Raw genomic sequence first — 5,000 nt, 5'->3', positions numbered from 1 at the left:
CGGTGCGGGGCCGGTCGGAGCGCACCCTTTTCTCGGTGGCTGGCGGGCGAGAGAGTGCTGCGTCGCCGGCATCGGCGTCGAAAGAAGCCGAGCCGAAAAAAGTTAAAGTACAAACGTGCAAGCATACTAACCTAACCCTAGGTAAGGCATGTCAGAGCGAAAGACAGTAATTTCGAATGAGCCAAGAAAGAGCGGTGCGGGGCCGGTCGGAGCGCACCCTTTTCTCGGTGGCTGGCGGGCGAGAGAGTGCTGCGTCGCCGGCATCGGCGTCGAAAGAAGCCGAGCCGAAAAAAGTTAAAGTACAAACGTGCAAGCATACTAACCTAACCCTAGGTAAGGCATGTCAGAGCGAAAGACAGTAATTTCGAATGAGCCAAGAAAGAGCGGTGCGGGGCCGGTCGGAGCGCACCCTTTTCTCGGTGGCTGGCGGGCGAGAGAGTGCTGCGTCGCCGGCATCGGCGTCGAAAGAAGCCGAGCCGAAAAAAGTTAAAGTACAAACGTGCAAGCATACTAACCTAACCCTAGGTAAGGCATGTCAGAGCGAAAGACAGTAATTTCGAATGAGCCAAGAAAGAGCGGTGCGGGGCCGGTCGGAGCGCACCCTTTTCTCGGTGGCTGGCGGGCGAGAGAGTGCTGCGTCGCCGGCATCGGCGTCGAAAGAAGCCGAGCCGAAAAAAGTTAAAGTACAAACGTGCAAGCATACTAACCTAACCCTAGGTAAGGCATGTCAGAGCGAAAGACAGTAATTTCGAATGAGCCAAGAAAGAGCGGTGCGGGGCCGGTCGGAGCGCACCCTTTTCTCGGTGGCTGGCGGGCGAGAGAGTGCTGCGTCGCCGGCATCGGCGTCGAAAGAAACCGAGCCGAAAAAAGTTAAAGTACAAACGTGCAAGCATACTAACCTAACCCTAGGTAAGGCATGTCAGAGCGAAAGACAGTAATTTCGAATGAGCCAAGAAAGAGCGGTGCGGGGCCGGTCGGAGCGCACCCTTTTCTCGGTGGCTGGCGGGCGAGAGAGTGCTGCGTCGCCGGCATCGGCGTCGAAAGAAGCCGAGCCGAAAAAAGTTAAAGTACAAACGTGCAAGCATACTAACCTAACCCTAGGTAAGGCATGTCAGAGCGAAAGACAGTAATTTCGAATGAGCCAAGAAAGAGCGGTGCGGGGCCGGTCGGAGCGCACCCTTTTCTCGGTGGCTGGCGGGCGAGAGAGTGCTGCGTCGCCGGCATCGGCGTCGAAAGAAACCGAGCCGAAAAAAGTTAAAGTACAAACGTGCAAGCATACTAACCTAACCCTAGGTAAGGCATGTCAGAGCGAAAGACAGTAATTTCGAATGAGCCAAGAAAGAGCGGTGCGGGGCCGGTCGGAGCGCACCCTTTTCTCGGTGGCTGGCGGGCGAGAGAGTGCTGCGTCGCCGGCATCGGCGTCGAAAGAAGCCGAGCCAAAAAAAGTTAAAGTACAAACGCGATGCTAATGAGCGAGCCGTTGTCTCGACTAATATGTAGGGGGCGTTCGATCGAGCGTCTGGCTTGAGCGCTTGTCGGCCTAGCAGAACGGTCGCATTGTTATGCCCGGGTTTTAGGCACCGCTGCAGGCGGCCGGCAGAGCTCTTGTTTGTGCGAAACTGAATGGATCGAGCCCGAGAGAGGGCGAGCAAAGAAAAAACGCAAATCGCTCCGCCTGGCACTGCCGGCGAGAGCGTGGACGTCGCGGCCAGCGACTGTCGAAGCTGAGTACGGCCGCAGGCGATCGCCTCGGTCTTAAACGAATGCGACGAGCACGCGCCGGGCGGCCCAGCAAGGGCCGAGCGCAGCTGTCGCAGCTATCTGGTTGATCCTGCCAGTAGTGATATGCTTGTCTCAAAGATTAAGCCATGCAGGTGCAAGTACGAGTTCTCGTAAAGCGAAACTGCGAATGGCTCATTAAATCAGTCTTGGTTTATTTGGTCTCGTAAGCGAAGTGGATAACTGTGGTAATTCTAGAGCTAATACATGCATTAAGCGCCGACTTCGGGAGGCGCGCTTTTATCAGATCAAAACCGACCGGGTTCGTCCTGTGACGTTTGATGACTCTGGATAACCACGCGGATCGTACGGTCTCTGCACCGACGACGTATCATTCAAGTGTCTGCCCTATCAACTGTCGAAGGTACGCTACGTGCCTACCTTTGTGATAACGGGTAACGGGGAATCAGGGTTCGATTCCGGAGAGGGAGCCTGAGAAACGGCTACCACATCCAAGGAAGGCAGCAGGCGCGCAAATTACCCATTCCCGACACGGGGAGGTAGTGACGAAAAATAACAATACAGGACTCTAACGAGGCCCTGTAATTGGAATGAGTACATCCTAAAACTCTTAACGAGTATCCATTGGAGGGCAAGTCTGGTGCCAGCAGCCGCGGTAATTCCAGCTCCAACAGTGTATGCTAAAGTTGTTGCGGTTGAAAAGCTCGTAGTTGGATTTTGGGCGAGCGCCGCCGGTCCGTCGCAAGGCGTGTCACTGGTTGCGTTCGCCTCACCTTCGGTTCTCCGTCGGTGCTCTTGACTGAGTGTCGGCGGTGACCGATAAGTTTACTTTGAAAAAATTAGAGTGTTCAAAGCAGGCTGTTCGCCTGCATAGTGTTGCATGGAATAATGGAATAGGACCTCGGTTCTATTTTGTTGGTTTTCGGAGCACGAGGTAATGATTAAGAGGGACAGACGGGGGCGTCCGTACTCTGCCGTTAGAGATGAAATTCTTGGATCGGCGGAAGACGAACTACTGCGAAAGCATTCGCCAAGAATGTTTTCTTTAATCAAGAGCGAAAGTCAGAGGTTCGAAGACGATCAGATACCGTCCTAGTTCTGACTATAAACGATGCCAACTAGCGATCGGGAGGCGTTACCATGACGACCTTTCCGGCAGCTTCCGGGAAACCAAAGTCTTTGGGTTCCGGGGGAAGTATGGTTGCAAAGCTGAAACTTAAAGGAATTGACGGAAGGGCACCACCAGGAGTGGAGCCTGCGGCTTAATTTGACTCAACACGGGGAAACTCACCCGGCCCGGACACAGGTAGGATTGACAGATTGAGAGCTCTTTCTTGATTCTGTGGGTGGTGGTGCATGGCCGTTCTTAGTTGGTGGAGCGATTTGTCTGGTTAATTCCGATAACGAACGAGACTCTGGCATGCTAAATAGTTACGCGACCTTCTCGGTCGGCGTCTAACTTCTTAGAGGGACTAGTGGCGTTTAGCCACACGAGATTGAGCAATAACAGGTCTGTGATGCCCTTAGATGTCCGGGGCCGCACGCGCGCTACACTGAGTGAAGCAGCGAGTGTCTAACCTAGGCCGAAAGGTCCGGGTAACCCGTTGAACCTCATTCGTGATTGGGATAGGGACTTGCAATTGTTTCCCTTGAACGAGGAATTCCCAGTAAGCGCAAGTCATCAACTTGCGTTGATTACGTCCCTGCCCTTTGTACACACCGCCCGTCGCTACTACCGATTGAATGGTTTAGTGAGATCCTTGGATCGGCCCCGTCGCGGCTGGCAACGGCCGCGTCGGCGTGTCGAGAAGACGATCAAACTTGATCATTTAGAGGAAGTAAAAGTCGTAACAAGGTTTCCGTAGGTGAACCTGCGGAAGGATCATTACCGAAGGTGGTGGTAGGCCCCGGCCGACCGCGCACTGAATTGTCTTTGGGTGCCGCCGAGAGGGCGGCCGTCAATCGGGGTTCCGCCCCGTGCGACACGCGTAACACGTTGGCATAGCAAGGCAGCCGAGTGCGATGGTGGCTTCTGGGCACCGCGCTCGATGTGCCGCCGGCCCAGCCCGGCGGTCGCTCGGCGCCGTTTGTTGGTGTTTTTGTGCAGTTGTTGTCGGTGGTGGTTTTGTGGTCGATCCCACAGTGTGACGTCCGCGCGCTTCGGCGCCGGGCGAAACGTCGAGGACGACTCTTAACGGTGGATCACTCGGCTCGCGAGTCGATGAAGGACGCAGCCAAGTGCGAGAAGTAATGTGAATTGCAGAACACATTGAACGTCGACGGGTCAATCCCGGGACCGCGTCTGCCTCAGGGTCGCGTTCGTCCTCACCCGAGGGCCGTCGCCTGGCCTCTGCGAAGACGGCCGGGCGTCGCCCCAAGTTGAAGCGGTCGCCGAGCTTTCTCGGCGCGACCGCGTGTCCCGTACACCGCCGGCCCCTCGACGTGTTCAACTACGTTCGAGGGGCGGGTCCAGGTCGGTCGGTCCGGTCACGAGATCAAGACCGACCGTGGGCCAAGGCGGCGACGGTACGCGCTCGGTCGGCGCCGGCGGCGACGACTTGCGATGCCAGCGGGCCGTGTAAGAAGCGGCCCGCTTGACACATACGACCTGAGTTCAGGCGAGAGCACCCGCTGAATTTAAGCATATTATTAAGCGGAGGAAAAGAAACCAACAGGGATTCCCTGAGTAACGGCGAGTGAACCGGGAAGAGTCCAGCGTCGAATCTGCGCGCTTTTCGAGCGCGCCGAGTTGTGACGTACGGAAGTCCCAGTGCGGCTGACGGCGAGCGCCGGTGTCCTTCTGATCGAGGCCTCGTCCCACGGCGGGTGTTAGGCCCATAGGGGCGCTTGCCTTGGCCGCTTCGGGTCTTCTCGGAGTCGGGTTGTTTGGGAATGCAGCCCAAAGCGGGTGGTAAACTCCACCTAAGACTAAATACGGTCGCGAGACCGATAGCGGACAAGTACCGTGAGGGAAAGTTGAAAAGCACTTTGAAGAGAGAGTTCAAGAGTACGTGAAACCGTTGAGAGGCAAACGGGAGGGCCCGTCAGGTCGCCGGCTCGCTTTCAGTTGGGTGCGGGGGCGCGCCGTCTCGGTTCGCGGACGCTTAAGGCGCCGCTGCCGAGTCGGCTCGCGCACCGTCTCAGCGCACTAGCGACCGGCGCGGGTCACGACCGGTTTGCCGTCGGTCTAAGTCCCCGCGCGAAGGTGGCCTCCGCTCCGGCGGGGGTGTTACAGCGCGCGGGCGGTGCGGCCCGGCGGC

At 56.9% G+C, this 5,000-nt stretch overlaps 1 non-coding gene and 2 pseudogenes across 1 annotated transcript; all 3 read left to right on the top strand.

Moving 5' to 3' along the window:
- The first annotated feature begins 1,818 nt into the window (after nucleotides 1-1,818).
- LOC144413303 (small subunit ribosomal RNA) lies at nucleotides 1,819-3,628 on the top strand. The gene has a single exon (XR_013469336.1). It is a non-coding gene; the product is annotated as a small subunit ribosomal RNA (ribosomal RNA).
- A 298-nt stretch (nucleotides 3,629-3,926) lies between these two features.
- LOC144413260 (5.8S ribosomal RNA) lies at nucleotides 3,927-4,056 on the top strand (annotated as a pseudogene).
- Nucleotides 4,057-4,344: 288 nt separating this feature from the next.
- LOC144413457 (large subunit ribosomal RNA) overlaps nucleotides 4,345-5,000 on the top strand; it is a 3,695-nt pseudogene continuing 3,039 nt past the window's right edge.

Source organism: Styela clava, chromosome 15 (assembly GCF_964204865.1).
Source record: "Styela clava chromosome 15, kaStyClav1.hap1.2, whole genome shotgun sequence".
In the NCBI taxonomy this organism is placed as follows: domain Eukaryota; kingdom Metazoa; phylum Chordata; class Ascidiacea; order Stolidobranchia; family Styelidae; genus Styela; species Styela clava.
This window is presented reverse-complemented; position numbering and strand designations above follow the sequence as displayed.